This window comes from Lygodium microphyllum, chromosome 4 (genome assembly GCF_053477565.2).
Source record: "Lygodium microphyllum isolate KBCC chromosome 4, Lygodium_microphyllum_v1.1.10, whole genome shotgun sequence".
NCBI lineage: Eukaryota > Viridiplantae > Streptophyta > Polypodiopsida > Schizaeales > Lygodiaceae > Lygodium > Lygodium microphyllum.
In genome coordinates this window covers 34,019,997-34,042,646 of record NC_141138.1, presented here as the reverse complement: position 1 = coordinate 34,042,646, position 22,650 = coordinate 34,019,997, and the positions used below count along the sequence as shown (strand labels likewise).

General features: G+C 39.6%; 1 protein-coding gene and 1 pseudogene across 1 annotated transcript in view; both read left to right on the top strand.

The window, feature by feature from the left end:
• The window catches only part of LOC148036934 (Kelch repeat-containing F-box family protein), a 43,804-nt gene that overhangs the window by 15,112 nt on the left and 6,042 nt on the right, over positions 1–22,650 (top strand). The gene's annotated exons all lie outside the window — the stretch shown is intronic.
• Positions 8,773–11,044, top strand: LOC148036935 (uncharacterized; annotated as a pseudogene).

Below are 22,650 nucleotides of genomic sequence, written 5' to 3'. Positions count from 1 at the left end.
GAGCAAGGCCAATCCCCAAGCAAACCAAGAGGCAAATTGGTTTGGAGGCTTGCTGGCTAGTTTCGACAGCAAGAGGCATTTGAATTAGCGAACGAGATTAGATGATCTTAGTTTTACTTCATCCATTTGTAGTAAAAGCTAAAGAAATACCACAAGGGGTGCTAATTTTAGGGCCAATAGGCTATCGTTCAAGATTAATGAGATCATTGCCGCTAAATTCGAGGAGGAAGGTTGGTTTCACAAATTTTACAGTGCTTGATCTCTTGAGATGCTATGTATTTGAGTATAAGTCACAATGGGAGTAGAATTTGCCTTTGGTAGAGTTTGTATACAATAATACAACGCATAGTTTCTCTGGCAAAGCTCCATTTGAGGTTGTGGAAGGTAGCAAGAAAGTGCCCTCTATTTTGCACATAAAGAACAAGATCTTTGGAGTTGATTGGTACGTAGAAAACATGGATGCAACTTATACAAAGGTTAAGTATGTTTTTTAGAGGTATCAAGAGAAGCAAAAGAAGGCAACTGATCGCCATAGACTTGCTTTATAGTTTGCAAGGGTTGATTATGTGTTACTGCCTTTTGAAAAGGGAAGGTTGAAAAAGATGAAAGGTAGAGAGAGATTGTATCCAAATTTGAGTATGAGATACTATGGACCCTTTCAGGTGTTAGAGAGGACCAAGGATGCTGCATATAGACTGAAATTGCCTCTATACTAGTGGATACACGATGCCTTTCATGTGAGCTTGTTGAGGCCTTTTCATGGTGATGTGCTTGAGGATGTATTTGCTAAAATACAGCTAGAGGTTGAGGAGCTAGATGAGATTTTGGTACCCAAGTAGGTTTTGGCACAAAAAGAGAGAAAGATCATAGGTGAAGTTTCCAGAAGCTCTTTGGTAAAGTTTTAAAACTATTCACCAGGGGATGTTAAGTGGTTGGAAGAGGAAGACTTGGCAAACCATCCTCTATTGTTGCAACTTTACCTCGAGGCTTTCAATTAGAGCCAACTTTGGATTGGGCTCAGTCAGGTTTAACAGTGTAGGGGTCCATAGCATTACTTGATGCTCAAGGGGGAGGTAGCACTTCCACTCCTCTAGCGGTGGAAAACTCGTGTATAGTGGATCTCTGATGTATTTAGCATGCATCTAGGGTATTGTGTTGACAATATGTTTGCTATGAGGTCACTATTCAATGTACTAGTCATTGTTGTTGGTATGCAAATGGATATGGTTTTCACTGCAGTTTTGAAACTATACATTTGCATTAGTATGCATAAGTTTGCATCACGTTACGATCATTAGAGATTGATTATCAGTTGCTGGTTTTCAATGGATGATCATCAATTTTCAATGGTATTCACCTAGTTTTGTGGACAGCAGCATGTTTTATGAATGCATTGGCAGCTCAGCCATGTTTATGCTCAATTTATGCTTTTATATGGTTATTTTGTTAGAACAATTGAGATATTCTAATGAGAAATGCATTTTGTGGGTTCTTGGCAGCAATTTTGGATTCTTTTAAAAGTCTTATGTTTTATTTATGATGGCTGGAATTTTTTCAGCAAGTGTTTGGCATTAGCATGGTTAAGCAATGTTGTTTTCACTACGATGCCGTTTGGGAAATTCCAATGGAGTATGTTTTGCTTTGGTCATTGGCACATTGCAATGCAATCAAGGATGATTGCAACAATTTCAAGGGGGTGGACTGACAGGAGGATGTAAAATACTATTGCTTTGCTTAAACATTTGATTAAACGCTATTCAAGTGTGTAAGTGTGACTTGCACGTTAATTATTTCACAGTGGGGGACCTAGGACCTTGAGATATCAGTTGATGCCAAAGGCAAAAGTTGTAATCAGTTATGACTAATAGATACTAGGTGGAACCGGGTGTTAGAACTTGGCCTAGAACATTCAATTAGCCATTAGTGTCAGTAGGGTTGATACTAGGGAATTGACATTAATTAATTAATTAATGCTAGCTCCAGGCTAACAAGTGCTTAGGATCACTTGAGAGATAAATTGGCTAGAAATTGGCCCAACCAATTTAATTGTTGGCTGGTTAGACTATTTTTTTGGACATATAAATAATTACTAAATTAAGTTTCAAAATTTATATTCTAAAAATTAATTTAATGGATTGGGTAATGTTGGAAATTCATTTTAGAAGGTTGCTACTTGGCAAAACTTGCCCATGCAAGTTTGGGAAAGCTGAATTGGGACTGAAGAGAGAAGAAAATTTCGTTTTTGCATTTTGGAGTTGTTGGGGAGAGAGGTTGGGTTGTTGTTGCCTACTTTTGGGGCCATTTCTTAGCCATGGGAGACCATTTTGGTGAAGGTGATTGCACATTCTTGACTAAGAGAAGCTCATGATTGGAATTGATGCACGTTCTCTTGAAGATTGTAGCCTTTGATACTCCCTTTGCTGTTGGTGAATCCACTTGGGTTTGGAAAACTGGATCAATAGCTTATTTTCAATAAATTCTTGTTAGAGCAGATATAGAAATGTTAGTTCATGGCTGAGTTTGTGCATGTGATTCAGTGAGCTAGGACACTGGGATATTATCTAGATTAATTAGGCATTTTTCTTGGCATTTTATGATGGTCATTTTAGCATTTATTGCTAGCCGACCAATATTAAATGCTGGCCGATTTGACATGATTTATGACATTATTTTTGCCTATTTATTGAGCCTTCTCCTCCATATTCATTGATCATTTATCACCTGACTGGTTTTGGTGGAGGGAGAGAAGCAGATGCCAGTACTTTCATGTTGAGAAAACCCTTCACCCACAGTTTGTATTTTTGCGTTTCTGTGTTTTGCGTTTAGGGTTTGCAGCCCAAAAAGGGGTGCCACCCTAGATTGATTGTGCCTATTTATAGGCCACTCTCTCATTCATTCCTTACGGTTGAAAATTGAGTCCGTCACTCCCACACTCTCTTCGTCAATTTTCTGACACTCTCTCTCTTCAATCATCTCTCTCTTCTACCACCATCTCCATATTCTCCTGGTGCGAGCCTTCATCTCTAGTTGGTTGCGTTTATGGTAGCAGTGTGCTCCTCTTTAGCTAGCATCTATCCTCATTGTTGGCGATGACATCTTCTATGCTCCTACATCTTGCGTTTGGAGTCCACACTCCCTTGGCGTTAGCATCCGCCCTATCTGGCGTCATCCTCCACCCTTCTGGCGGTTCCACCTTCTTGTGTTTGGTTGCTAGGGAGGTTTCTCACCATCCGGTGTCTCTCTCCAACATGCGTCACCTTCATCAGAGGCAATTGCACCTTTGCGTTTGGTTCCTGGCTGCTTTCCACCCTTTTGATGTCACTCAACAGCTGGTGTTTCACTCCCAAAGGCTATCTTCATCCGTGTTTTCAGCATTTGGCTCATCCTCACCACCTGGCATCACTCCCAGTAGATGGGGTCACCTCATGAGACTTGCGTTTGTAGATGGAGGCTTCATCGGGTGTCTCTATGCTTGTAGGTACCACTCTTCATCCGTGCGTTTGTACATTCAGAGGCTCCTCACCCTTCGACGGCAGTCTCTTGCTCTAGGCGACACCTCCTCATTCTGTGTTTGTAGACTCAAAGGCTTCTTCGGTAGTCTTCTTGCTCTCTATGGCTTCCTTTGTGCTACGGCGCCCTTGTATTAGATCACTTCATCAGCATGATTCATCTTTCATCATCTTTTGTGTTCTTTTCTCTCTCAGTGTTTGCTGTACACATTGTGTTTTCCCTCGCAAACCCTACTGTCTCTCTAGTCACTTAGTCATTTTGACACTTCACAGCCGGTGACTCAAATTGGTTTTGTACGTCTCATATCTTGGTATGTGGATTCCATTTCCCGAGTATCTCTTTGCTTTTGAGTTCCTTGTGTAGTGTCCTTTTTTTTTGCAATGTTTCTCTTTCTCTTTCCTTTGTCTCGTGTTTAGCAGTTTATTACAACAGTTTTCCACATGCTTCCATCATTGCATCTACTTCTGACACGATATCAAATTGCAGGATCGTTGTTCCTGCTGCTGTTTTACATTGTTTCAGGTTTGAGTTTTGACTTTTCATCTACTGATTGAACCTGTTCTGAATGCTGCTCCCAAGTTACAGCCTGGGTGACCATCTTTTGATCATTTTTGGCTTGTCTCTTCAACGTTTCGTAGACTATCATTTGCGTTTTCAGGTTTTGGGATCTGTTTAAGCGTTGGGGACCTGTCCTTGACCCTTCCAAATCTGTGTTTTGGTGTGTCTGCTTGTGTTTTACTCATAGTAACAAGGAACAGCCGTCCCGAGGCCCCGGAACGCAGAACATCGTCCAGAACGGATGGGCCGAATAGGAATGCTAAAATGGAACGGGGACGTCCTTGTCCGTCCCCAACAGCTGTTCCGGTCGTCCCCTACTCCGTTCCCTTGTCATGTCCCCTGTTAGGGGACGTTTTTGACTTTTTTTTTTTGGGAGGGTGTTTTTTAGAGGGTGGTTTTTTTTGTATGTTCTTTGGTAGTATACATTCACCCACACATACAGTAACATGGGACCGGCTTTGGGGATAGGGATGGGAATAGGGATGAGTCCACGGGGACAAGAATAATAAATTGCCATCCCCTGTTACCACGAGAGAGGGGGTTCTAATATGGAGATGGGACTAGGACGGGGAAGCTACAAAATGGGCATCCCCTATTACTATGCCCACACATCCATCCACCACATCACATGCATATATTTTCAAATGCTACTTATGTATGTTGTTCCCTCCTGCGTTCCCCCCCCGTTCCTTTCTTTTAGTCTTCTCCTGTCCTTGACCCCGTCCCCATTTCCCATTCCATGTTACTATGGTTTTACTGATCGGCATCTATGTTTTGGTTGTTTGCTCTTGTGCAGGGCTGGTGGGTGATAGTAGTTTCAAGCTGGTTTTGGTTATTTTTGGTCCGTCTTCTCATTTTGAGATACACTTCTCAGCTTTAGAGAGGGTCCATGTGCATCCGGTTGTCGTATTCTCATCACTATACTCTAGTTAGTGTTGATCTTTTCTCTATGTGCTTTCTTTACTGCTTGGAGCTTGTGCAATCCTTGTGAGTTTGTATTTTTGGCATACTTTTCTCCCTAAAGATCCCTTACCTTTCTTCATGGCTCCTTTGGTCTCTTCTCTTGATGGTAGCATGCTGACATTATTTCTTTATCTAGAAATGTTATATTGGAGACTTGCTTTGTTCAACTTTAGGTTTTTGTGGGATGCTCTCTCTTGGTACTTTCGAGGTTCCAATTTTAGAGAAGAGTGCCATATGATCGAAGAAGCCTTAGTGCTATTATTATGGCAAGAAGGGACGCCTCTAGAATTACTATAAGACATTAGCAACTTTATGACAGGAGCATGTGCGGACGGTGACAACGGGTGCCAACTCTCTTGGCGAGTCTTCCTCTTTTGAAGGTCTAGGTTTAGGCTCCATCTATGTGGCCTCAGTGATGGCTGCAGGGGCCTCCCTTCTAGGTTGTTGTATCCACTTTTGACAAATCTCATGACAAATCTTTGAAATCTTTCTCTCTACAATACTCTCTTTTTCTCCACCAGCTATTTTCAAATTTGCTCCAAGTTTTATAACAATCCAGTCATTGGAGGTGGAGATTTTGGTAAATCTTTGGTGTAAATTCTAACTTACAATACAAAATTAGGGTTTGACAGTCACTTTGGAAAGTGTGCCCAGATTTGAAAGCTTCAAACTTAAGTTTTTAGAGCTGAAATCAATGTATTTGAGGAGGATTGAAGAGGCCAGGTGACCAACGTTGGATTTGGGGCTAATTTATTACCAAAGAAGCATAAGTGTAAGTCAATTTCCTAGCAAATCAAGGGGCAAATTGATTTGAAGGCTTGCTAGTCATTTATGACAGCAAGAGACACTTGGATTAGTGGAGGAGGTTGAAGAATCTTTGTCATACTCCATCCATTTGCAATGCAAGGTAAATAAATATTGCAAGGGGTGCCAAGTTTTGGGGCCAATAGACTGTTCAATGTCCATGATTTAGTGATGTATTTGCATTTTCAATCTATGTGAATTTTATACTTGGTTGTACTTAGTGTTAAATCAGATTATTTATCACGCTATTTGAGAAGGAATGCTAGTTTCAACTATCTACCAGTGGATGCTAAGTGAATGGAAGAGGATGACTTGGCAGACCACCATCCTCAGATGTTGTATAACTCGAGGCTTTGTAGTTACCGTTGAATTTGGATCGGGCTTATTAGAGTAGTAGTCTAGGGCATTGCCTGATACTCAAGGGGGAGGTAGCACTTCTAGCACTCTAATGATAGACAACTCTTGTATACAATGGATCTCGGACATGCATCAAGGGTACTAGGCTGTCAGTATGTGCCATGAGGCCACTATTGAGTGTATTGGTCACTGTGGTTTGGTATGCATGTGGCATGGTTTTACACTTGTAACTTTGAAACTATACATTTGCATTAGTATATATTAATCTCCATTAGTGTAATGCTTAGTTTATGCTTTGTTATAGTTGTTTGGCTTGAATAATTAAGATATTTTAATGAAAAATGTATTTTGCAAATTTTTGCAATAGTTTTGGATTCTTTATGAGTCTTATGTTTTGACTATACTAGTTGAAAATTTTCAGTAAATGTTTGACATTCACATGGTTAATCAATGGTGGTCAATGTTATTTTTACTATAATGTCTTTTGGAAAATTATAGTGTAGTATGTTTTGCTTGGGCACATTGCAGTGCAATTGAGAATGATTGCAAGGATTTCAAGGGAGAGGTTTGTCATGAGGATGTGAAATTTTAATGGTTTGCTTTTTGATTAAAAGTTAATTAAATGTGCGAAGATGATTTGTACATGTGAGGTGCAAGTTAATTATTTCATCATGTGGAACCTAGGACTGTAAGATATTATTTGACAAAAGTTGTAATAAGTTATGTCTAAGAGGAATTGGATTGTATTTGGTATCAGATTCGAGTCTAGACCAATTTATTGGCCACTAATGTTAGTGGCGACATTAGAGACTAGGCATCGATTAATTAGCTAATGTCAGTCTATTGGTTTTTTCTCAAGGATACTTGGGAGATAAATTAGTCTAGTAAATTTGATTATTGCTTGTGAGATTATTTTTCTAGACACTAAAAATAATTAATTAAATTAATTTTCAGAATGAATATTTTGAAAGTAAATTACTAAGTTGAATATTAGGGGAAAGTGGGATTAGAAGACTGCCACTTGGCAAAACTTGGCCATGCAAGTGGAAAAAACGTTTTTGAGATTTGGGTGGAGAGAGAGAGAGATGGCCATTTTAACCTTGTGCAAGCTATGAGAGAGAGAGAGAGAGAGAGAGAGAGAGAGAGAGAGAGAGAGAAGGTTGCCATTGTTGCTGTAACAATTGATTGGCCATTTCCAATCAGTAGGAGACTTTCCAGGAGCTAGTGATATGTCCAAAAGAGACTACAATTGTAAATGACAATGGTGTTTAAGGCTTGTTTCAGCTAGGCAACATTATATTTGGGGTGTTTAATGAGTGGAGGTAGCCTTCATGGTTGTTTAGATAGGTTAGCATTAAATTTTTTCATTTTCTCGTGATGGAAGTTAGAATTTTTTCTCTTTTGCATTTTCTCTCATCCTCAAGCCATCTCTCAAGTTATCTCAACAAAATCTAGCCATTTGAGTTATCAGAGATGGAGATTTTACTTAATCTGTGTTGTAAATCTGAATTCACAAGTGGAAATTAGGGTTTGACACGTGTTGCTTAGAATTGAGTGCCTAGGACTTAAATTTGAATAGGTAAAATAAAAAAATCTTAGGGAGATTGAAGAGGCCCAACTAGCCAATGTAAAATTTAGGGCTAAATTTGTCTCACAAGGAGTGAGAAAAGGCTAATTCTAGAGCAAACTAAGGGGCAATTGGTTTGAAGGCTTGTTGGTCATTTATGAGAGCAAGAGGTAGTTGGATTAGTGGAGGAGATTAGTAAATCTTAGTTGTACTCCATCCATTTGCAATTGAAGATAAAGAAATACCACAGGAGGCACTAGTTTCAAGGCCGATTGAATATTCAATGTCCAAGATTAAGTGGTAATGTTTGCATTTTTAGTTTATGTGAATTTTATACTTTCTATAATTAGGGTTAAATAAGATTATTTACCATCCTATTCTTGAAGGAAGGCTCATTTCAATCTTCTCGAGTAAGGATATCCAAAATGTTTTCATGATTGTTGTGCATAGTAGCAAGGGAACACTGTCCACCCTCTTGGGAACGTGGGAATGCGTTTCACACCAAAAAAATGCCAAAGGAACGGAGGAACGCTGCGAGGAACGCCTGTGAAGGAGAAACGGCAGGGGGAACACTGCGGGAAACGCCTGTGAAGGGGGAACGTGGATGTTGCCATTCCCCAAAGGGGAGCGTTGAAAAAGTGATGGTTACCGTTGGGACTGTCGAAAGCGATCCACAAGGTGTCCGAATTGTGGCGATTGGCGTGCAAACTATCGGACTATCGGGAGCAGGGTGTTGTGTGTTGCGACTCACGTGCATTCGTTTCAACCTCAAGGTAAGAGAAAACTGCCCGCTGGATTGCAATCTCCTCTCTCTCTCTCTCTCCCTTCCATTTTAGAATAATTACAGTTCTCTCTCTCTCTCTCACTCTCTCTCAAAACAAGCTTAGAGCCTTAGATTTAAATGTTTACAACTATCAGCCTTTTCTTTTACTAATTACAACTCTCTCTCTCTTTCTCTCTAAAACAGCTCTGTTTTCACAGTAGCCTCTGTCTCTCTTAAAACAAACTGAGTCTCATGGAGGGTTGACTAATGCTTTTGATTCTTGAATTTGTAGAAGTCATGGCTTCCTCGGGATCAAAGCGTTCGGGCAATAAGCGATCTGAGCCTAGTTGGTGGAACGAGGTTGAGAAAGTGGACCATTATGCATCAAAGGGAGGTGCAAAGAAATGGAAATGCAAAAGGTGTAAGCAATTGAAAACAGGAGGATCCAATCGTGTGAAGCAACACTTATGTCATGTTGACATCGGAGCCCAAATAAATTTCTGCCCAAATACCACACTTGAAATGCGAAGGGAGCTCTTGGCAAAGTACCCAAGTGAAGAAGACAAAGCATGTGCAAGGAAAAAATAAGCAATAGATGCATCTTTTTATAGTGGACAAGCTGATGATATAGTCATGGGTGATGGAGCCATGCATGGGGGACTTGGAACTTTTGCATCCTCACAATCCCATCATGGAAAATGCAGCAAGCAACAAACCTTGGAAACAACTCGGGATCCTCGTAAAAAGAACAGGGTGGATGCAGCTGTGGCAAGGTTTTTCTACCATGATCATGTTGCATTCAATGTTATAAGATCTCCCTGCTTCCTTGAGATGGTCCAAGAGATTGCCAAGTATGGTCCAACCTATAAGCCTCTATCATATGAGATTGCGTACCACTTTGTTGCAAAAGAAAAAGGATGCAATTGAATGTGCTTTGGCAACTGTGCAAGAAAGTCGGGTGAAGAATGATGTCTCTTTGATAGTAGATGGGTGGAGTGATACTCGAAAACGGTTCATCCATGGGATGGTTGCATATTCTTGAGGAAAGATGCAATTCATTTCCTCATATGATGCCTCAAGTACATGAAAAAGTACAGATTGGCTTGTGGAGGAATGGGCGGAAGGTGTTGAAAAAGTTGGGGCTGAAAATGTAATCCAGTTTATTGCTATGGTGAGGCAACAAATAGGGTAGTAGGTATGAGACTTGAGGAGAGATATCCGCACATCACATTCAGGCTATGCTTTGCTCATTGTTTGAGCAATTTGTTGAAATATATTTATAGCTTGTCATGGATTGATCCCTTCATCCAAAAGAGCAAGGATATTATCAGTTTCATCAAAAGACATTAGTTCATTCTTAGTGAGTTCTGTAGGAGATCATCTAAAAAAGATCTCTTGAAGTACTCTGAGACACGCTTTGGCTATAACTTTCTTATGACAAAGAGACTTGAGAAGGTAAGCTTACCCCTGAAGCAATTGGTGGTAAGTAATGAGTGGATGGGATGGGCTACTTCTAGATCAAGGGTTGGTATAATAGTGGAGAACATCATACAAGATCATGCATTTTGGAATGAATTGAAAAGCATCAATATTGTCATGAAGCCAATCATGCGCTTGATGCGAATTGCAGATGGACGAGAGCCATGCATTGGAAAGGTCTATGAGGGGGCAGATCACATGATTGAGAAGCTAGGACAGCTTGGTTTGGGTGATGCTAAGTAACAAGAAGTCCGAGATTTATGTGAGGCAAGATGGAATGCTTATCACTCACCTATGCATGCAACAGCATATGTATTAGATCCAGAGTTCCAAGGGTGTGGTCAAGAGAAGGATAAAGAGGTGATGTAGGGTTGGGACATAGTGGTTTCTATGTTGGTTCCCATTGATACTAAGAGAAGATTGGTGAAAGATCAGCTTAGTTTTTATGGAAACAAGTTAGGAAGGTTTGGGTGAGGTGATGCACAAATAGATTGGTTTAAGATTGGGGCTGCCTTGTGGGATTATGGGGCATATACATCTGAGCTTCAAACATTGGCAGTGCGGATTTTTCTCAAGGTGCAAGCTCCTCTCCCATTGAGCAACTATGAAGTGTATTTGGGCATGTTGCATCTAAAAAGGTGAATAGGTTTGGGACAAAACAAGTGAATGACTTGATATTTGTCAGTGCAAACTTGTGCTTGCTTGCAGATGTGGCTTCCCTTAAGGCAGAAAAGTTTATAGCTCTTGATGAAGAAGAGTCCTTTGATGACAAGGATGGGGAGACACCTATGCCTACACATATGGCCGATGATCAAGATGCTTTGGAACTTTCAAATGCTGATTTTGATGATGATATGGCTTTCTTAGACAATGTGGATGATAGTCTTTTGGATAGTCTTGTTGCCCGTGGCAGCCATGTATGATCCAATGGTTACTTTGAGAGACTTTCAAATTCCAAGTTGCCATATTTTGTCAACTATACTTGTTACTTGATGCTTCTTGACTCTTTTATGTAGTATAATTCTAGATTATCATCTATTTTAGATCTTATAAGTTATGTGCCATTTCAATGTAACCATTCTTTCATCTATGAAAAAGACTATCGTGTTTTGCAAATTCTGCATGTGTTTTTCAAAGAGCTTTTATGAAATATATAAATGAATAGTTTAAATTATATAACTCATATATATAGTACAAGTCGTTCCCCTTGTGTTCCTGTTCCCCTTGGGGCTTCATTCTTGTTCCCTTAGGATCTCGTGTTCCTGTTCCCATTCCCATTCCCGTTCCCGTTCCCGTTCCATTGCTACTATGTTGTTGTGACCTTGTCGAGCCATCACTGCAATAAAAAACACAAATTGCAACCAAAGACTTTCAAATTGAAGTGCAAAATGTACTTACACGAGTACCGAAATCCCAACAGAGTGTCCTGCAGATTAGCATCCTCTGTGTAGAAGCTCTAGATGTTGTGCTGGGTCAATGGCATTAAAGGAGTGGTTCAAACTGAGTAGGATGTGCAAATAAAACGTTGCTTTGATAAGCTAAGGTTCATGCAAGCTTGCAAAGATTCTTGTTGTCGAAGAGTAAGGGAGAAGAGCAAGGATGAAGTGTGTGCACGAATCTAAATATTCTACTTTTCTTGTGACATTGGAAGTCATTAGGGAATTGGCTCTTTGGTAGCATGCATACTATCCATGCTAGGGTCCAAGTGAGTGTGTAGCAAAAGGATCTTGGAGTCCTTGAAGTGCTTCAATAAAGGAAAAAGCCATTCATAAAAGATGCTGATTGTTGAGTAGATGAAAGCAAGCTTTTGGAACATGCATGGAAAGTGGAAGCAAAGGCTATTAAGAGCTCAAAAAGGATGCAACCTTTAAGAGGGGAAAAATGTGTGGAGAATCAGACTTTTCGGGTGATGCATGGTGCTGAAAGGAGCGAAAGAGAGGAAAGGTACACGTGCCAAAAGAATGGACCCGAGGGGCAAAATGGCATGAAAGGATGATAGGAGAGTCAACATGGTCGAAGAAGAAGAGCTTATATCAATTTGCTTTCCAACTATGCAAAGCAAGATTATTGTGATAAAAAAGAGGAATGGTCAACTATGTGTACGTTGCAGATTGCAGGCGATCACCTTTGTCTGTGGCTATGGCTTCTGAGCCGGCAAGTGGCAGCGCATCTTCATCTTTAACATCTTCACTAGTTTGGGACATAACATGACATGAGTTGCATGTTGCCTTGCGAAGCCTGCAATTGCTGTTATTCTCAGTAGCTGGCTGGCTGTTAGTTGATACTTTACTGGAAGATGAGACGTCAGTTTCGATGCCATCAGTTTCAATTCTAGCATCTCAATTACCTCCAACGGCCCTTTTCGCTACTCTTGTGTATATATTTACTTGTACATGCGAACACACCCTTGCAGGTGTTAAGTGTGCCGTACCCTAAGTATAAATACATTCTTTTATTCTTTGTGTGTACCACACTGGTACACACCCACCTCTCCAATCTCCACTCTCTCTACACACTCTACTGCTGAATACACCTCGTTTGATGCGCACACTACTTGAGTACTTTCTCTTGCGCCCTTCACATTGGTATCAAAGCTTTGGCAAGAGTGTGCGCGCTTCCCGAGAACTGTGCGGGTCAGTCTTTCCATGTGAGTATGAGCCGACAGGCAGTCCAGATCAGTCGGTGGTCAGTCTGACTAGATGGCAGCTGGCGTGAAGTGCAGGTCGTGTTTTTGCAAGTAACAGGCAGGCATGGTAGGTCCGACAGGGTGTCGGCAGCAGACATAGGCCATGAACAGCAGCGGACGTCACGTTTCAAGAGGCGGTGACCAGCAGCACAGTTCCAACATGTGACAGGTGACAGGCAACACATCACAGGTCAACAGCTGGTTGATTTGACACATTTGAACCATTTTTTGACGGTTTTTTTATTATTTTCAGCAAGCAGGCCCCTTGCTCACCGATGGGGTTTGCGCGCGTAAGCATAGTGCTAAGATCTGTGCAGATTTATACCAGAAAATCTGGGGCTTTTCCCAGATTTGATGCTGGTCATGCAGAACAGTGACATCTGACCTAGAAATTGCAGACATTGTGCACATTTACTTCAAAAATTTGGGGCATTTCTTATATAAGTGAAAATTTGCTCAGCTGAGCCAATTTCATTGTAATTTGTGCACGTTCGGACCCCAAAATTTGGGGCTTTTGCAGAATTTGTGAAATTTCAGCAACATTTGCCCGTATTTGACACTTGAGACGATGTATTAATGCAATTGGGGCAGATTTATTGCAAAAAATTTGGGTCTTTTCGCATCGGTGATGCATTTTGAGCCGATTTGTGCTTTGACAATGAAATTATAGTAGATTCATTGCTATGTGGGAGAAATTTGGACTTTGGGATGTATCGATTGTTGTAAAAGGGCAGCTTCTCTTGGTACATGTATTGTTGAATGCTCATTATGCAGTGAAACAGTGGTACATACAGCACTTGGGTTATTGCATTTGGGCGTTACGGTGATGTATTATTGAAGTGGGAGCTGTCATTTATGCATATGTATCAGTTTTGATTCATGTACATGCTGTAATCAGCTCTTAGGATTGAAATTGCAGCCAAATATTTGCTTCTTGGACACCTTTGGAAGTACAAGTGTGTGTACTTGTTGTTATATTTAGCAAGGTTGCTATTGATTGAAAGTATTCAGCATTTTATTGCAGTTTTTATTGTTGAAGATGGCTGGCAGTGCATCTACATTTGACATAGAATCTTTTTGAGATTCGTAAATTTGATGGCAATGGCTTTGATCTTTGTAAAGATCGTATACAATGTATACTTTTTCTAAAGGATTGTGATGATGCTTTGGTAGAATGTAAGCTTGTTGCTTTACCAAATGAGGATTGGGCTAAAATGAACAAGAAAGTCATTACTTACATCAAAATTGCTATCATTGATAATATCTTGGTTGATATCAAGGGACTTACCAATGCTTATGTAGTTTGGGAGAAACTCAAGACTACGTATGAGAATACAACTTCTACCAATCAGGTCCATCTTATGTGAAAGTTAGTTAACTTGAAGCTTGATGAGTCTAAACACACCTCGGAGCTTTTAAATGCTTTCATTGGTATTTTGAGTCAGTTATAGGATGAAGGGTTGTTGGCTTTTGATCCTAAGCTGGGGGATATTTTCTTGCTCATGACTTAGTCAGACTCATGGAAAGCATTGGTTGTGTCATTGAGCAACAACCCCAACTTGATATTTGATGGTGTACATGGTTCTATTCTCAATGAAGAGATTAGATGCAAGGCAAGTGGGAAAAATACTAGATCAACCTACAATGTAAGAGGACAAACTGAAAAGAGGTCAAATGTTGCAAATAAGAACGAAAATTGCTGCAAAAGCAAGGAAAAACAGCAAGATGTCACTTGCTATCAGTGTGGATGCAAAGGCCATAAAAAGCCCGATTGTAGGTACTATAAAAAGGAGAAATAACATAAGAAGCAAGCTAATGTAAAAGGCAAAAAAAATGAGAAGGATAATAGCTCTAACCCTAAAGAAATAGAAAAGAAAAATGTGGTATCTAATGTTGTTATTAAGGAGATAGAATAAGATAAAGATGCTAATTTGTTGGTTGCATCTTTAGATCCACGTGCTATGACAGTGGAAGATATGTATATCACTAAAAGCGATGTGATAGATGCCTTGTTATCTGCTCATAATGGTTTGTCAAAATCTTGGATTGTTGACAGTGGTGCTGCATTTCATGTAACTCCATCTTTGGAGTGTTTTTCTTCTTATGCAGAAGGTAACCTTGGGAAAGTTCACCTAGGGAATAACCATACATGTGATATTGAAGGATTGGACACCATACACCTAACTCTTGAAAATGGTCAATAATTAATTATTCATGATATTAGGTATGTACATGGCATTAAAAAGAGCTTGTTTTCTGTTGGGCAGCTAGACAACAGGGATTACTTTGCTACCTTTGGTGGTGGAATGCGGAAGATATAGAAAATATCCATGTTAGTTACTAGAGGCGGTAAAAAGGAAACTCTATTATCTTCACTGCAAGGCACTTCTTGGAAAGTTTGTTGCAGTTGTAGAAGTGCATTCACACATGGAGTTATGGCATAAGCATCTTGGACACGTGAGTTAAAAGGGTTTACATGCACTTTTTTCACTTGGAAGAGTTGATATGAAAAACTCAAAGCTTGACTTTTGTGATGACCATGTTTTGGGAAAACATGTAAAGTGTTTATACTCTCATGGAGCCTCTAGAAAGGCATGTATTTTGGATTTAGTTCACTTTGATGTATGTACCATGTCAATAAACTTTTGTCATTTTGTATCTTTTATTGTTGACCATTCTAGAAAGCTATGGGTTCATTTGCTTAAGCAAAAAAGCGAGGCATTGGACGCCTTCAAAAGGTTTTATGTATTTGTTAATACTCAAAAGGGTTTAAAATTAAAATGTATAAGAACAGGCAATGGGGGAGAGTATGTATCTAAAGAATTCAATAAGTTTTGTGATGTCAATGGGTTTAAATGGGAGCTTACAACTTCTTATAATCCGTTGTCTAATGGTGTGATTGAGCGAATGAATTGCACTTTATATGAGAAGATTCGGTGCATGCTGTCCATAGCTAATTTTTTGCAATCGTTTTGGGGAGAGACACTTAAAACCATGGTGCATATTTGTAACCGATCTCCATATCGTGCACTTGAAAGTGGTATCCTTGAAGAGGGTTGGTTTGGCAAACCTGCTTTATATGGCCACTTAAGGGTCTTTGGCTGCGAATGCTATCTACATGTACCTGTTGATACCAGAAGCAAACTTGACATGAAATCCTACAAAGGCATCTTCATGGGTTATGGAGATGAATGTGAAATGGGCTATAGAGTTTGGGTTCCAAGCATGAAAAAGGTGCTACGCAGCCAAGATGTGGTATTTAACGAGTCAAAGTTGTTGAACAATGCCACATCTAATGATTTGGACAAAAAGAAAGTGAAATTTCAGCATGATTAGCCACTTGAATAGCTGTCAGCCACCACTGAAAATTTAGCTCCATTTGATGTTGGTTATGATAATCAGCGTATCATCATTAAGCCAGATGACAATGGTCAGCAAAGGGATATTGAAAATCAGCTTGGACAACAAAATCAGCATGCTGAAAATGAATTACAGTAGCCTGAAAATGTATTACAGTAATCTGAAAATGCAATTTAGTAGCCAAATAATGAGGTCATTGACATTCCTTTGGATGTGGATATTTGCTTGATAACATAGATCATTGGGTGAGAAGGTCTACATGTGTTAGGAGACCTATACAGAGGCTTGATCCCTCTTTGGATTGCATTTTACTCACAGATGAGGGTGAGCCTCTCACGTGTCAGGAGACCTATAGGTTTGATCCCTCTTTGGACTGCATTTTATTCACAGATGAGGGTGAGCCTCTCACATATAAAAAGGCATTATCATGTGAGTTAAAGAAAAAGTGGGAGCTAGCTATGCAGGAAGAAATGAAATCTTTGTATCAAAATGATACTTGGGATTTGGTTCCATTGCTCAAAGATAGAAAAGCCATTCCTAATAAATGGGTCTATAAAATCAAGTATGTGGATGGTAAACCCAAATACAAAGCCAAATTTATGGCTAAGGATTATACACAGAAAGAGGGGATTGAACTTCCGGAAATCTTTTAACTACTTGTCAAAATGACTACTCTTCAGGTATTGTTTGTTATCATAGCAACTATGGATCTTGAACTTGATTAGATGGATGTTAGAATTGCATTTCTGCATGGTGATTTAAAAGAAGAGCTGTACATGAAACAGCCAGAGGGCTTTGTTATGCCAGGAAAGGAGCACTTGGTGTGTAGACCTAAGAGAGGCTTGTATGGTTTAAAACAGGCTCCTAGACAGTGGTATAAAAGGCTTGTATGGTTTAAAATAGGCTCCTAGACAGTGGTATAAAAAATTTGATGCCTTCACACATGGGTTTAAAAGAAGCAATGCAGATTATTGCTTATATATAAAGAAGGCTGATAATAGAAGCTTTCTAATTCTTTTTCTCTATGTGGATGATATGCTTATTGCTGGTAAGCATAAAAGACATGTTAATGCATTGAAAAGACAGTTGAATTTAGCCTTTTCCATGAAGGACTTGGGTGCACCCGAACACATTTTTGGCATGTGTGTGACAAGAGAGAGAGATCGGCAGCTCTTGTTTCTCTCACAAGAAAAGTACATGAGCAAAGTACTTGATCGTTTTTCTATGGTAGATGCTAAGCCACTTGGTGTTTCGTTACTACTACCTTAAGCTTAGCAAAGAAGATTGCCTAAAAGATGATAAGGCAGCCAACTCTATAAAGGGTGTTCCTCATGCTTGAGCTTGTGGGTCACTCATGTATGCTATGGTTGCCACTAGACGTGACATTACTCATGCAGTGGGAGTTGTGAGCAGGTTTATGCCAAATCTTGGCAAAGCACATTGGGAGGTAGTGAAATGCATCTTTTGGTACCTTAAGGGTACACAAAGAAAATGCATTTGCTATGGAAAGAGTACATTAGATTTGTAGGGGTATTGTGATGTAGACACGGCAGGTGACTTGGATAATCATAAGTCTACTAATGGGTACATATTTACTTTGATTGGTGGGGCCATTTCTTGGTGTTCTAGATTGCAAAAGATAGTAGCACTTTCTTCCACTGAGGTTGAATATATTTCAGCCACTAAAGCTTCGAAAGAAGCTATTTGGCTTGGGCGTTTGGTCAAGGATTTTGGGCTGTCCACCAAAATACCTATACTTGGATGTGATAGCTAGAGTGCTGTATGTCTAGCTAAGAATGCCATGTTTCATGCACGTACCAAACATATTGATGTGCGTTATCACTTTATCAGATAGGTTTTGGATGATGGTCCAATCACACTGACTAAGATCAAAACACAGGATAACCTTGCAGATGTTCTTACTGAAAGTCTTGCAAAGGCTTAACATGAGCATTGCATTCAGCTAGTGGGAGTTGGTTAAAGGTTCGCTTAGGACCTTTAAGTGGGAGGTTGTTGGGTGTAAAGGCCCTTTTCGCTACGCTTGTGTATATATTTACTTGTACATGTGAACAGGGTGTAAATGTACCATACCCTATGTGTAAATACATTCTTTTATTCTTTGTGTATACCACACTGGTACACTCTTATTTCTCGAATCTCCACTCTCTCTGTACACTATCTATTGCTGAATACACCTTGTTTGACACGCACACTACTTGAGTACTTCCTCTCGCACCCTTAACAACAACTTAGTTGTCAGCCTTGATGCCATTGGATCAAATAGCTTCAGGAGTCAATGATTTGCTTCGACAAAAGCAATAACGAAGCTTGGCAAGACGAAGAGAATCATGCCTTGTAGGTCATGTGTAGGCAGCAATTGGCCACTTTGTTGAAGCCTGTTTCCAGCATGCTAAGATAGACCGGTTCATCTTCATCTCTCTCTTCTCCTTCAGCATTGCCATACACTTTGAAGTGACTGCAAAGTCCTTGCTTCACTGTATAACTAGAAAAAGTTAACATCTTGTGCCATGCTAACCCTTGAGCTGTACAAATATGCATGTGTTTGGGAGCTCAGTGAGATATCACATGAGCTAATTGACTAAGTCAAGTTATGTTAGCTTAGTCTCATGCTAAGGAGTTGAAACTAGAGCTCTATATGATGAGTTTGTTTGCTTGGCCAATGTTAAGCGAGTTACTGATTCCTTGCCATTGTATCTGTGCAATATTGTATCTAGAAGTTCTAAGTGAGAGAAGGAAGGGATTATGCTGGAAGGTATTTCATTGTCAAGTTCTATGCGAGTGGAGTTATTTGAATGATCAAGAGTCAGTGTTCTCTTGAGAGCGATTGCTGGGAGAGGAGTCGAGGTACAAGTTAGTTGCCTAGAGTATGTTTGATGTGTATTGAGTTGCTCGTAGGATCTAACAAGATGTCTATGTTGGTATTTTCCTAGCATTTCCGTCTTCTTCTTCATAGCTTGCCATGCCTGCTTCACGAGTTGCTGCATCTTTCGGCATCGAGCTCACATCGCTTTGACAATGGGATTGATGATGCAATTATAAAACTGTCGCAAACCTGTCCCAAAGCAAAATTTGCCCTAAATGCTTCATAAAGTGTGACAATACTGCTTAGAACAGTAATACATTGCTGTACCTTGAAATTGTGCCCAAAAAGTCAATTTCAGCAATTTAATGATGTAAATCCTCAAATTTGCACAAATTTCTGCGCTCAATTTGTATCAATAAGCAAATAGATACTGTATTTGCACCTCCTTGTTGTCTTGGGATATGTGAAACACATCCTCAATTTTTGCAAATAAATTTTGAGAAATTGAAGATTTTTTATACTAAATCTTTCAATTCAATGCAATGTCACCTTAGGATGTGGATTGATTGGAACCAACAACTTCATTGCACCTCTTAATGTGTATTGAACCCAAAGATAACAAAAGCTCCAAATTTCTCATGGAAATGTTTAGAAATTGGGCAAGTTAGTCGAGAATTCCCAAATTTCTTGGCATTGAGTGTGAGAAATTGAAAATTTCTTTGAAATTGGGGATGAGACAAGTAAGATAGATTAGAAATTGCACAAATTTTCAAAAATTCCCAAATTCTAAAATTAGTCTATTTGCACTTGAGGGTTTTTGAGTATTTCTACACAATTGAAAATGGTAGAGATGGGCAAGGTGAGGCGGAATTACACATATTTTTGAAAGTCCCTGAATTTAGAATTTAGGGTTTTTGTGTTTTTTAAAGATTTGCAAAAAATGGCGGGCAGGGCCTAGAATATCACAAGTAGGACTGAGAGAGGCTGTGTGTGTAGGGCTGCATGCAAGATTGTCTATGGTTAATGGGACTACATGCATGATGAAAATAGCAATAGCTCCTCCTCCAGAATAACAACTCTTCCAAAATAGTAGTTCCTTCCTCCAAAGCAATAGCTCCTCTTACTTTATTAGCTGAGTGGACTTTGTGTGGGTGGTACGAGCTGAGTGGTGGCAAGATGGAACCCATGGGTCTAGTTCTAATACCAATTGTTGGAGATGGAAGGGAGAGAGAGTGTGTAACACAAGACAGTCAACAAGAGTGGATAGTAGTTCCACACTCAAAAGATAGAAGTACTAGAATGATAGAATGAAAGTACAATAGGTCTTTAGTAGTTAGACTATCCCTAACTCAATTAGAGTTAAACTAACTCTAGAAGTAGTGACACAACTTATTAACTTAGTTGTGTCCATAGCACAGACTAAAACGTTGGGCATTGCCCATAATTCACTAATTCTAACATTTGTTGCCATTGCTTGACTGTCCATTGAGCTCTGTCTCAAAAGTCCTACATATTTTGGACTTGGACTTCCTACTCCTCTCAGTTCATGGCCTTATTAGACTTGGTATCCATGTTGTCTTTACTAAGCAAGTGGTCTTTATTGAGGATTCTTCTTCAAGAGCCATTTTGGCGATAAGTTGGTAAGAGAGAGGGCTTTACAGGCTCCATTCTCCTTACATTGTACAGGGTTCTTCAAAGCATTCTTCCATGGCTGCACCCGTTCCCGATTATGCACCACCTATTCCACAGGTTCCATCCCATCCCCTACCTTTTCTTTTTGCAGTTCCCTCGTACCCCCCATCGCTTTCAAAGGGGAGGATATTGGTGATATGGATGTGGATTCCTTGGCCCCTTATGTTTCAAAGGGGAATTCCGAGGATTGTGAGGAGTTTCTTTATTGATGGACTCTATCATTGGTGATTACTTTTAAGCATGACGAAGTTGGTGTGCCAATTTATAAGGATATTCATAAGCATGTGTCTTGATGCACCTAATATTGACTCTCTAGTATACAATGGACATTGGCTTTGGATTGTTGATACTTGTGTTGACCTCACATGGTGTCCTTTGCGAATGCATATGTGTGAAAAGGTCTATTGTGTCAGCCTCATGAAGCTGAATGGCACAAATAGGCTAGGCTCTTATGTTCCTTTCTAATTTCCAATAGCTTCATATATCCATGAATTTTGGTGAGATTGTATAACTTGTGTCATGATGCAATTTGGGTTTTGATTGTAAAGAAGGCCTATTCTATCATGGAATTTAACAAGAAAACTAGTGAATTGAACTAAGAAAATAACAGGAAAATAACATGAGATGCTTCAATCATAGCCATGCCATAGGCATCTTCCATTATACCATAGCACAACATAGCCATCGAAGCTGAAATTAAGAAACAAGAAAACAAAGCTTGGTACTCATCCCAAGATGGTGATGAACAAGAAATCTCTAAGGAAAAAAAAGTGTAAATGTCAAAAGGCCTCCAACTTTGACTAGGGCTGCCTATTTATAGCAAACCCTAAGCCTTAGACCTCTAATCTTATTACAAAGGCTTTTAGCCTGTCATTGGCCTTATTTATTTCATTACAAACCCTCCTTGCTTCAATCAGCTTTGTCCTCAAAGCTGCAAATGGAAAGATACTACAATGGATGTAGCATAAAAGTTCAAAGGCACAAGTTGAAGAAGAGTCCATGGTCCAAGAAGTTCATGATTGTTTTCATGTTGCTCATGCTGTTCAAGAAAGGGCTGTCATAGTAAAAGAGTCATAACTTCTGAAATATAGCTCCGAATCAAATATATGAGGTGTCATTTTGAAGAATGCACCTAGGAGCATCACATCCAAGCATAAAATCTCGACTTTGATGACGTCTGACCATTTATTTTTATGACAGGAACTTAATACATCAAGCTGTATTAAATATTCAACTCATGCTTCTTCAACTGTTTCTCCCATAAGCCAAATAAAAATCAATGAAAACAAACTGTCAATCATATTTGCAGGTCAAGGGATCAAAAAGTCCAACCATTCTTTCATAGTAATCCTCTTGGATCAAATGGGAATCCATCAAAGTGATCATCATCATGAAAACAACTGCCAAAACTGTCAATGACTATGCCCGGGTCAAATGGAAAAGAAGAATCATCCCAATGATCCCCCCGATCAAAAGAGTAATGAACATTCTCATAATACGCCTCATAGTCATCATGGTCAAATGGATGTAAAGGATCTTCATTATCCAACATGTATATATCCCAATCACCTATGGGCTGATATGCATCATCAATAGAATCACCATAGAAACTAAAATTTGCATAATCATGTCCCTCTTGAAGGATAGAGGTCTCATGAAAGTCCTCCTTATGTTGCATGCTGCCCTTAGTGAGGTTCTCATGAAGGTCCTCCTCATTGTCCTCATATTCTTCAACATTGTTCTCCATTCGCTCTTCTTCATTATCGTCATTACCATCTATGCTGTCCACATCTGCATGTACTTGCTTTTTTTCATAGAAATCTTCAGCTTGTAATGCTTTAGGTGGCTCATGTGGTACATAACCCACATGGTTGGGTTGCTAGTAAATGTCATAGCTCTCATCTCCATAATATTGTCCATAAAAATGATCATAACTACTACATTCATCCATGTCATGCTGATCATGATGGCTGACATTCTCATAGACATTACCATAGGTATCTTTATAGGCATGCTATCCAAAGTCATGTGGATGGAACCTTGAAGGAGAAACATGATAATCATGATGAGAAGGTTGATCAAATACA